Raw genomic sequence first — 12,396 nt, forward strand, 5'->3', positions numbered from 1 at the left:
AACATGCTGGACAGGTCCAGCCCTACCATCAGTCCCAGCTCCAGGGCGGCTTCAAAGTAATCTTGTCTTCCTCGAGGATACTCTCCGAAACCGCTTCGGGAAGGCTTTTTTCTTCCCTTTCTCCAGGAGTTTCGGGGACCTCCAGTTGCTCCTGGGCCTTGGGGGAGGGGGGCTCCACTTCCTGGGCTGCCTCTTCCTGTTGTTCCTGGGCCTCAGGGGAGGGGGTTCCGACTTCCTGGGCTGCCTCTTCCTGTTGTCCCTGGGCCTCGGGGGAGGGGGTAACCTCTTCCTGGGCTGCCTCCTCCTGTTGTCCGTGGGACTCGGGGGAGGGGGGTTCCGTTTCCTGGGCTGTCACTTCCTGTCATCTTTGGGCCTCGGGGGGGTTTCCATTTCCTGGGCTGCCTCCTCCGGTTGTTCCTGGGCCTCGGGGGAAGAAAGTTCCGTTTCCTCTAGAACGAGGAAACGGTTCTCCCTTACCACTGTAGGAAAACCGGCTCAGGGACGCCAAATATGTAAGAAAACCGGCTCAGGGACGCCAAATATGTAATCATAGTGGCTCTCTGAAGGCACCAGTTCTGTAGGGTTTGGGCATTTACTGAGACAATTATTAATTGTAGCAGTAAATCACAAAGTTGATTCTTTTGATGGCTTTAGAATCCAACCATGCGACATAACTCAAACAACGCACACACACAGGTACTAATACACGAGGATACATTTATTAATACATAAAATATGCATGTAAACCTAACAGATCTTATTGAGAGGGTTATCAGAATACAAAAGATATATATTCAGTCAGTTACGAATTGTTACACATATCAAGAGGACATACATTCAGTATATCATTCATTAAGACCATTTCGTAAAGTGAACTTGGTTACAACTTCTACATTAGATACTCAAAACAAGAACATAACTCTTAGGAATTAAATTGATATCAACTGGTTGGGATTACATTTGAATTCTCGAGCAGTAATGCAGTGAAGTTGAATACTCATCCAATCTCTGGGGATTCAGATCTCCTGCGGGCACAAAGAAACAGTTGCAGGCTGTTGCTGTCCAATCTGCGCTCTCTGGCTCGGTGCCAGGCTGTGCTGTGCGGCTTGCGACGGAGCGCTGCTGATGCCCGCTGGCCGGCTAGTTAGTGTTGGCTTTAACTAGCAAAGTTTGTGCACAGGAGAAAAGATGACTGTGGGTCCCAGCAAGTCAGGAAGAGGACCGGTTCGTTCCTGATGAAGAGCTAGTTCTGAATAGTGATTCAGCTGTCCACAGTTCCGACCTGTTCACGAGGCCTGCTGCTGGTTACTCTCTGGCAACCTCCACTCTAGACTCTTAGAACAAAGGAAGGTTCTGGCACTCGGACACACTGGCCGTTCCGTGGTTGTCCGGGCTGAGACTCAGGATGGTCAGGAGGCGCTCTGCGAGAATGTCCTGCCCTTTGGAGCCTTCTGCTCCTGGGCCGTCCTGCCCTGGAATTCTTCTTTGAATTCCCTTTAGAACAGTCCACAAAATCCTCTCCAGAATCTTACTGAATCTTACTGAATCTCGTGTTGCCTGTTTTTACCTGGAGGAACTTCAGCTCATTGATTGGCTGAAAGTTCCATGGGCACCAGAGTCCCACGTGGGTTACTCGGCCCTACCAGTCCCTGATTGGTTGATCAAGGTGAGATATGAGTCACTTACTCCTGACACTTAGGAATGCAGTCCAGATGTCCAACTGGCACTCCCTAGACAGATAGGCGCCAATGGGTGACCATTGATCATGATAGCCAGGCTTAGCTAAGTGCATCCCCCTTTGGGAGCTGTCCTTATCAAAAGAAAACATCTTAAATCAGCCTGCATGAATAGTTTCTCTGTGGCTGCACCACAGAGATGAACAGAGAAATGGGGCCTCATTTGGGAAGCTCAGAAACCTTAATTCTGCCTTATTTTTAAGCCTCGCCGCTACACCACTCTTTTCTTTTGTCCTTCCGAAGGTGGATCCTCTTTCCCTTCTTGCTGGGAGTTATCCAGGGCCCTTCCTCCGGTCAGGCATTTTGTCCGTCGTCCTGGCGGCCATCTTGAGGCACTGGTGCGGCTGGGGTGTGGCCTCGGCAGTTTCGGTTCTCTGCGGGGGAGGTGCGGGTTCTTTGTTCTCACTTCTCTCCCTTTGTCTTGAGACCGGTTTCTGCTGGTCGGCTTCCACCACCTGCGCAAACGAAGGTTTGCTTACCTTGCATTAGTGAAGGAGGTGTCCCTCGGCGCCGCATCCATCGCACTTTTTGGCTGCCCGGCAGGTTTTTGCCAGGTGCCCCTCTTTGTTACAGTTGTGACATCTGACGATGTCACACGTGTTCTCCTTGTGGCCGGACTGTCTGCACTTCTTGCAGAAATCCGGCATCCTGGGGTAGTAAAGGTACCCCCTGTCGGCTCCGATGTTGAAGCGGGCCGGGGGGTGCTGGAAACCGTCGACGCCCTCTAGGTCCTCTTTCAGGAGGACTCGGTACTGGCCTTTGCCGTACCAGACGCCGCAACTGTCCCTGATCTCCGTCGGTTTGCCCACCACAGTTACAGTGCCTTGCAAAAGTATTCGGCCCCCTTGAACTTTTCAACCTTTTGCCACATTTCAGGCTTCAAACATAAAGATATACATTTTTTATTTTAAGTGAAGAATCACCAACAAGTGGGACACAATTGTGAAGTGGAACGAAATCTATTGGATTTTTGAAACTTTTTTAACTAATAAAAAAATGAAAAGTGGGGCGTGCAAAATTATTCGGCCCCTTTACTTTCAGTGCAGCAAACTCACTCCAGAAGTTCAGCGAGGATCTCTGAATGATCCAATGTTGTCCTAAATGACTGATGGTGTAATCAAGTCTCTGTATAAATGCACCTGCTCTGTGATAGTCTCAAGGTTCTGTTGAAAGCGCAGAGAGCATCATGAAGACCAAGGAACACACCAGGCAGGTCCGTAATACTGTTGTGGAGAAGTTTAAAGCCGGATTTGGATACAAAAAGATTTCCCAAGCTTCAAACATCCCAAGGAGCACTGTGCAAGCGATCATCTTGAAATGGAAGGAGTATCAGACCACTGCAAATCTACCAAGACCTGGCCGTCCCTCTAAACTTTCAGCTCAGACAAGGAGAAGACTGATCAGAGATGCAGCCAAGAGGCCCATGATCACTCTGGATGAACTGCAGAGAACTACAGCTGAGGTGGGAGAGTCTGTCCATAGGACAACAATCAGTCTTACACTGCACAAATCTGGCCTTTATGGAAGAGTGGCAAGAAGAAAGCCATTTCTCAAAGATATCCATAAAAAGTCTCGTCTAAAGTTTGCCACAAGCCACCTGGGAGACACCCCAAACATGTGGAAGAAGGTGCTCCGGTCAGATGAAACCAAAATCGAACTTTTTGGCCACAATGCAAAACGATATGTTTGGCGTAAAAGCAACACAGCTCATCACCCTCAACACACCATCCCCACTGTCAAACATGGTGGTGGCAGCATCATGGTTTGGGCCTGCTTTTCTTCAGCAGGGACAGGGAAGATGGTTAAAATTGAGGGGAAGATGGATGCAGCCAAATACAGGACCATTCTGGATGAAAACCTGTTGGAGTCTGCAAAAGACCTGAAACTGGGACGGAGATTTATCTTCCAACAAGACAATGATCCCAAACATACAGCAAAATCTACAAAGGAATGGTTCACAAATAAACGTATCCAGGTGTTTGAATGGCCAAGTCAAAGTCCAGACCTGAATCCAATCGAGAATCTGTGGAAAGAGCTGAAAACTGCTGTTCACAAACGCTCTCCATCCAACCTCACTGAGCTCGAGCTGTTTTGCAAGGAAGAATGGGCAAGAATTTCAGTCTCTCGATGTGCAAAACTGATAGAGACATACCCCAAGCGACTTGCAGCTGTAATCGCAGCAAAAGGTGGCTCTACAAAGTATTAACGCAAGGAGGCCGAATAATTTTGCACGCCCCACTTTTCATTTTTTTATTAGTTAAAAAAGTTTCAAAAATCCAATAGATTTCGTTCCACTTCACAATTGTGTCCCACTTGTTGGTGATTCTTCACATAAAATAAAAAATGTATATCTTTATGTTTGAAGCCTGAAATGTGGCAAAAGGTTGAAAAGTTCAAGGGGGCCGAATACTTTCGCAAGGCACTGTACATACCTCCCTAGGTACGCTGTTACCAGTGCCATTGGTACGTAGGGGTTGTACGTGAGGATTGTGATGGTCCTCTGGTTTGTCTTCCTCATAGGCTCCGGCCTGAAATCAGAGAAACGGGGGTGCTTACCTTTTTCTCTGATCATTTTCGTTGCCTTTTCATATGAGGCGTCCGTGGCTATGTAGGCCTCCATGTATCTCTCTGCCTTGTTGTCTTGCAGGCAGTAGAGATCTCCGGCCACCAACTGCAGGATCCCTCACAGGAAGGTAATGAAAAAGGATTTCGCAGTTGGCATCGTCTCTGTTTTCTTGGTCCAGTGGAACCGGATCAGTGTCTTCTTGTCTGCCATCTGGAAAGGAGAAAAAAGAAAAAAGGAGAGAAAGAGAGAGAGCAAGGTCCTGTGGAGAGGAGGGTTTAGCTGCTATAGGAGCAGCGAGTGAGCCCTGGACTTTGTCCTTGTGGGCAAAGCCCAGCTAGGTGCAGGCGCAGGAACAGAGAGAGAGAGAGCGGATAGCGCTTCTGAGTCTCGAGGAAGAAAGCAAGCACCGCGGGCAGGCCACGAGTACCTACTCCCAGCCAAGAGGCCAAGGAGGTGGAGCAAGAGAAAGGGGGAGGGGAGAGGAGAGAGCAGAGAGAGAGAACATTGCTGCCGGATCCCACCCAGCTCAGCTGCTGCTTGGCCTTAACCCCCTAGGCTCAACCTAGGGCGATACCAGCTCAAGCACTCTTCAGGATCTTCGATCGCCTTCTAGAACTTTGGAAAGACAAGAACTGCGGGCATGCCACTTGAACTTGATCTTAGCCAAAAGGCCGATAAAATTGGATTCCAGCTCACTGGCCCTGCAAAACTTAGTTCAAGACTTTAAACTCTCAGACACATATAGATGTATATATCCCACAACAGCAGGATATACATGGTCAGGGAGGAATAGCAGCTCCAGAATTGACTATTGCTTTGTCTCAGAAGGAGTGAAAGTTGTTGGGGTCACTCTTCAGCCTGTCTTCTTCTCAGATCATCAGGCTTTAGGGTGTAGAGTGGAACTCCAGGGCGGGACTGTCTTTGGCCCAGGCCTCTGGAAACTCAACACAAAGCTGCTAGAGAACGAGGGGGTAGTATCCCGCTACAAGGAGAAACTATCACAGTGGCTGTCCTTGCAGTGTCTGTACGGGTCAGTAAGAGAGTGGTGGGAGGAGGTGAAGGTGAGGACAAAGGCCTTTTTCATGGCTGAGGGAAGGAAGGCTGCTGCCAGACGGAGAGGAGTGCTAGCCAGGAAACAGAGGCAGCTGCAGCGTCTCTACACGATGCTGCACAGTGGCTTCGATGTGCTTGAGGATATCACCCTTTTAAAAAAGGACATCTGGAGCATAGCCGAAGAAAGCAGTCGAGGAGTGCTGTTAAGAAGCAGAGTGCAGTTCTTGGAAGAAAATGAGAAGTGTACTCGCTTCTTTTTCAGGAAAGTGGTAGGCTCCAAGTCTGTCATGGAAAGTGTAGTTGATGAGGAGGGAAGAGAGAGTACAGAGCTGAGTGCTATCCTCTCCTGCATCGAGGCCTTCTTGTCACGGACGTCCAAAGGGACTAACTGTGGGGAGCAGGAGTGCGGAAAAAGACCCATATGCGTAGCGGCGAGACGGGAAAAAGGCCCGGGCTCATTAGTGCAAAGAGTTCAGGAATGCCGTATAGAAACCTGTGCCCTCAGGGAGCGGACGTGGGGCGCCCTGGTGCTAGGCGGGTCTCAGGACATCCGAACGTCAGTGCTGAGCGAGGACAGAGTGCAAGACCCGGAAATATATAGCCCAAGGGAAAGAGAGGGACAGGAAGGACAGCAGACCAGGAACTAGGGACAGGACAGAGAAGGACCGCCCTCTGGCTGCAGAGGGCGTGACACTTCTACTCAAGACTGTACAGCTCTACAGAGGTAAAGGATGAAGAAATTCATTTTTTTACCTCAAAGCTAGAAAACGTTTTGAGTGAAGAAGATAGGGAAGTACTTGAGGGGGATTTGACAGTAGAAGAGCTGAGAGGCTATGGAGAGCTTACAGAATGGGAAAACTCCGGGTGCTGACAGGCTCCCTAAAGGGGCGTCTGCTTTTACTACTTGCACGAATGAAGGCAAAAAAAAGCCAATCCATGTGAACGAACGGCGCTTTACAGAGGAGTACTGCCTGACTGGATCGTTGATGAACGACAGAGGTCACTCCGACCTCTTCTCGGTTTTCTTCAATGACTTACTAAGGATCTTCTTCACATTCGCCCATGCAGGGGAAGCCAGTTACACCAAAGCAAACGCAGGAAAGTGCAATTCAAGCAGAGACCAGGAGAGACTTGTTTACACCGAGAGTGGGCGGAGAATGGAACAATGCGCCCAGCCCTGTTGCTGGAGCCGATTCTTGATGAGATCTTGGGCTCACTAAGAAGCCCCCGCTGGATGCTAATCTTTCTGTTGTTCTTGCAGGTCCTGCACTGCATTTGAGCCAACAGAGCTCGTCCTGGTCTGTCGGCACAGCCCAATTGCGAATGATCTGCTCCGTGTACAGAAGGAACGTGCGTTTGGTACAAGAGTGCATGAAGGCACCGGAAATACATTGGCAACAAATGACCGGTCGCTCAAGACCTCTGTGAAGTACAGGAGCGTGCAAAACGATGCTGTTTCCGCCCAGTCTCGAACCGGGGACTTTTCAGGTGTTAGGCTGACGTGACAGCCTCTACACTACGGAAACCAGCAGGGACTGCTGCTGGTGTCTCGCTTGCATTTCAGGCTGAGAAAGGGAAGCGTCACTTTAGGAAGGGGGTGCTGCAGAGAGGAACAGAGGGCTCCATGAAACAAAATGCTGAAACCCGGGATCGAACCAGGGACCTTTAAATCTTCAGTCTAACACTCACCACACCCACCTGCTCCAGCCTTCCTGTGTTGCGGCATGAGCGCACCAAGAGGAGCGGGAGAGTCTTGCAGGAACGTCACTCAGAAGGAAAGCCACCCAGGTGCGCCCTCTGAGCTCTGTCCAGCGCATCTTCCTCGCATGGACTCCTGCCTGCGACGGGCAGGAAACAATTAGCAAGAACAGAACAACGCCCCATGGGTGTCTCATGACCACAACTTAAGTTGTGAAAGGTGCAGGTGTGAGGGGTTGCCGGGCTACTTTGGAGCAGAGCTTGGGCGGAGGGGGGGCGGGAAAGCAGACAAAGAGGTGACACCTCAAGGTCTGCACGATCACAGCTCTCCGCCGACCCAGGCTTCCGCTCGATAAGCTACTGGACACACCCGCCCCTCCTTACACAGACCGTGGAAAAGCCCCCGAGTGGGAGGGCTCTCTCTTCCACCAAGGAGCTCTTGGACACGACGCACAGACAGGGCGCGGGGAGCTGCCGCCTGCAAACACGGCTCCAGGCAGGACTGCACTCCGCAGGAGCCGCAGAGCAGAGCAGAGGAGATGGGGGCAGCTTAGCTCCTGTGCAGAGACCTGAGCTGTTGTTGCTGCGGACGCTGTCTTTTCTGTTCTCGGGGTAGGACATCAGGAAGCACATTGAAGCGCTGCGACATGCAGTGTACAGATCCCGCCACTACTGGGCCCGATTTCCCCGGATCGAAACCGGGCGGAAACAGGCCTGTTTCGTTTGTTGCCACGCACACTGTTTGGGGATTCGCCTAGCGCTGTGATCGAAAAGACCCACTCACCTCTTAGTGTGGCGGGATCTGCACAGTGGATGCCGCAGCGCATCCTGCTTTCACTTCAATGCACGTCCTGATGTACCCCGGTCTCCCGCGTGACAGGTGGGGATACTCGCCACTATACTAACGAGGAAGACATCGCTCTCTGCTTAGTGTGCAAAACACTTACTTGCAGCATTGTGGGTGCTGTGGTTTAAATGCTATTGGTTTGTGAACAGAATACCCCTATCCCAGTGCATTGTGCCACATTAAATAAACGCACGAGAAAAAGAGATTCAGAACGCAAAGCTGTGTCAGTGTTCTGTGTAAAAAATCGGTTTGAACATCATGGGAGCTGTTTTTAATAAGCTGCTGAGTAAAGAATATTTTAATCTTCCTGCTGTCAGTAGTATTGTGCATATAGTTGACTCTTACCTGAATGAAAACAGGACGTAAAGAAAGGGTTTCAGAATTCAGACAAAGCTTTATTCGCGTGCTTACAGTCTGAGTAATTGGAGACTGCACTATTCTGTTGCCTATAGTCATATACGGGTTTTTCGCATGAAGCCGTATTGAACAGCATTTCTCGCGTTGTGATCTTGTGTATACAGCGGTCCCCCAGGTTCCAGTTAGTGCGTAATTACGCATCGATGAAAAACCGGAGGTTTTAAAAAAGATAATTAGCTCACTGATACTTTGATGTAGAGGCTGTGGAAATATCCACATGTCGTGGTCTTTAAAATGTATTTGGTTTGAAGGCGTTCTGTGCTTCCGTTGCGAAGATATGGACAAAAGAATATTCGTGATTGGTCAAAAAATGTCATATAAACGAAAAAGTAAAGGCTGAGAAAGCATTCACAATGTATTTTATACACAAAGCAAGTATTCTCGCGATTCTAAGAGGTTTCGTGTAAACGCTACAGGCGTGCCAAAATCGTTTTCGAACTTCAAGCTAACTTTACTCCGGTCTGGTACCGTAGGTCACGTAGGTTAAAATCCCAGTCATGTTTTTTTTCCTATCTTGTGGTACATAACGTACCATTTCAGACTATCACAAAGGGCTTGATTTCGTTGAATGCATGTATTCATTTCCTTTCTGGAAAACTTGTATTTCAAGAAATTCACACAGCTTGCGAGAAATGAAATTCAATTCTTGATTATCAGTACAGAAGAAATATTACCAGCTTAACCTGAAAGTTGTGATGCGAGACACGGACCCACCATTCCATCTGTGTGGCGCGTTCGGTTGTTCACTGAAAGGTTGGTGGTTCGAGTCCACCCAGAGACGTGTTTCTTATGTGATGTAAACATTGTCTTCGCAAAGGTCGATTGGATTTCTCAGCGAAACCTTAACCATTTTAATATTTGCAGGAAATGCGAGTGCTTAACAGGTGTCAGAATCACCGGGGAATGTCCAATTACTGTATGCCCAACATCGCAACTCCCCAGAAAACCATATTCACCCAAGAAAAAGTCGAGTCGTCATTTATACCCCCGTTGCATCCTCTGCTGAAATATTTTAAAAATACAATGCAGATTTGTTTAAGAACATGCAAGCATTGTTACATTAGCACCGTGCATTTGGACTTCGATATTTTGACATATTTACCTTAATTTTAAACATAAATACTGTACAATCTATTGTAATTTTGTTGTACTATTAAAATATGTTAGCTGAGGATGCAAAGGGGTGAAAGGGAACGGTCAGAGGGTGTAGTAACACCAAGGTTAGGATTGGTGGAGGTGATAAGGGTGTTGATGGTTTTTCTCTGTAGAGGATTTTGAGTTTTTTTTCCTTCTCTGAAGTGAGAAACTGGAAGACTTGGGAGTTGAGGGATCTGATGAGGTTAGTTATGTAAGAAGGCTCCACACCCGAAACATTGTGATTCTTTTCTTCTCTTTTCAGCAGGAGTAGTCCTTTACTTGTTCCTTTGCAGCCTACGCATGCTGACGCAGCTACTCACCCGATATCTAACATTCTATAATCACAACTATGAATGTCCACTTTGGGTATTTTTTCGATGATTATTTATTATTATTATTATTTATTCTGTCATTGAAGCATATTTTATGTCATACTGAAGTGTCATAATCACTGAAAAAATATTTTTTTCATTTAGAAAGTAAGAAAATGATAAATCACTAGGAATTGCATTTAGCCTGTTCTGATCTAGATTTTCTAAATACTTTAACATGCCATGTTCACAATGTCACAACTCATAAATGAAACAGTGAATTGTTGTAATTACAAAAGTACATAGTGTCGGGACATTGAGATGTTTTGGTAATGAGGATGGAGGGACATGCAATGTTCACAGGGTCAAATTTATAAAACGCTACAGTAAAATTTCTTGTATTTCGGGATTATGAGAGCCTGTTACATTGTGTCTCACACCTCAGTGTCAGAATTTTGAGACATTTTTATAACCAGGGGTAGGTTCATAGCGATAAGCAGAAAGTGCGATCATCCTTTGCTCATCCTCGGTTAACCATATATTCTCATATGCCATGTTCTGAATGTCCCATTTAAAACTGCTATATTAAAATTAAGACTTTTTATGATCAGAAGGCAAGGTTGTGGTAAATATGCATAAAGTGCAAGTGAACTTATGTTTTGCCTTTGTCTTGTTATTGTGAGTTTTGAAAATTGTTTTTCGATTTTCTGAAATGTGTTTCACACAAAAATGCAATTTGGATAGTCACTACTTATATATTCCCCTTTACTGAGGATATGTACAGTAATCCATCCCGATTAGTACTTTTAAAAATTACTGTAGAGAGCCATCAGAAAGGGAATGAAAACTTGAATTAAACAAAATCAAGCTGCATGTAATCATCCATAGTGATACATTTTGTAAGACAAGACAAGAAGAAAGACACTGCTGGGATTTGAATGCAGAATCTCCTGTTTAATAGGAAAACACTTTAACCAAATCAGCCAAGATGCTGTCAGAGTATTAACATCATGTCTGCATCAGTGATTACAGCTGACTATCGCTGGAGGACAGTTCACTGTGAACAAGTCAGCCTGCATAATGAGGGGAAGAGACCAGCCTCTGTGATGCACTATAGAGTTACACTAACCTTCTATCCAACTGTTCTATGCGGCATTCTACCCTAATGGTAAATATTGATTTCCGTGCGTGTAATATTCATTTTTTTGTCAAATATTATCAAGCACAAATTTTGTTGTTGAAAATAAGCCTTGTGGTTTTCAATGTTGTGATCCTTTTCCCCCACTGTCACCCAAATTGATACACTGTGCTTTGACAATTCTTCAGGCGATATTGTTTAGAGGAGCTCAGTAGAATTAGTTTGCGTATATAAAGTATTTCTTTTCCTTTTAATCCTTTAAAACATATTACATTTTCAAAATATTGTATCTTTCTTCCTACTAATTGTAGCGGCAATGCTTGTTAATAAGACAGAATTAAGTGTTGCTGTGCTTTCCCAAATGAGGCCCCATCTCTCTCTTCATCTCTGTGGTGCAGCCACAGAGAAGCTATTCAGGCAGGCTGATTTAAAGATGTTTTCTTTTGATAAGGGACAGCTCCCAAATGGGGATGCATTTAGCTAAGTCTGGCTATCATGATCAATGGGCATCCATTGGCGCCTATCTGTCTAGGGAGTGCCAGATGGACATCTGGACTGCATTCCTAAGTGTCAGGAGTAAGTGACTCATATCTCACCTTGATCAACCAATCAGGGACTGGTAGGGCCGAGTAACCCACGTGGGTCTCTGATGCCAACGAAACTTTCATCCAATGAACGAGCTGAAGTTCCTCCAGGTAAAAACAGGCAACACAGAGCTCCAAGACTATTCTAAAGGGAATTCAAAGGAGAATTCCAGGGCTGTGAGACAATTCCAGGGCGGGACGGCCCAGGAGCAGAAAGGCTCCCAAGGGCAGAACATTCTCGCAGCGCGCCTCCTGACCATCCTGAGACTCAGCCTGGACAACCACGGAACGGCCAGTGTGTCCGAGTGCCAGAACTTTCCTTTGTTCTAAGAGTCGAGAGCGGAGGTTGCCAGAGAGTAACCAAACGATCCACCCGAGGTTAGCACCAGCAGTAGGCCTCGTGAACAGGTCGGAACTGTGGACAGCTGAATCACTATTCAGAACTATCGCTTCATCAGGAACGAACTGGTCTTCTTCCTGACCTGCTGGGACCCACAGTCATCTTTTCTCCTGTGCACAAACTTCGCTAGTTTCAGCCAAAACTAACTAGCCGGTCTTCAGAGAGCATCAGCAGCGCAACGTCGTGTGATCCACTGTCCCAGCCTGAGGAACAGACAGTCAGCCCGTCTCTCAATAATAATAATACGGTGTGTGATCTCCTGTCCCAACCTGAGGAACAGACAGGAGTGAGCCAGTCTCTCAATAATAATAATACAGTGTGTGACTTCCTTTCCCAGCCTGAGGAAAAGACAGTGAGCCTGTCTCTCAATAATAATAATACAGTGTGTGATCTCCTGTCCCAGCCTGAGGAGCAGACAGCGAGCCTGTCTCTCAATAATAATAATACAGTGTGTCATTTCCTGCCCCAGCCAGAGGAACAGACAGTGAACATGTCTCTCAACAATAATA

The sequence above is a fragment of the Lepisosteus platostomus genome, chromosome 5 (genome assembly GCF_059453375.1).
Source record: "Lepisosteus platostomus isolate fLepPlt1 chromosome 5, fLepPlt1.hap1, whole genome shotgun sequence".
NCBI classification, from domain to species: Eukaryota; Metazoa; Chordata; class Actinopteri; order Semionotiformes; family Lepisosteidae; genus Lepisosteus; species Lepisosteus platostomus.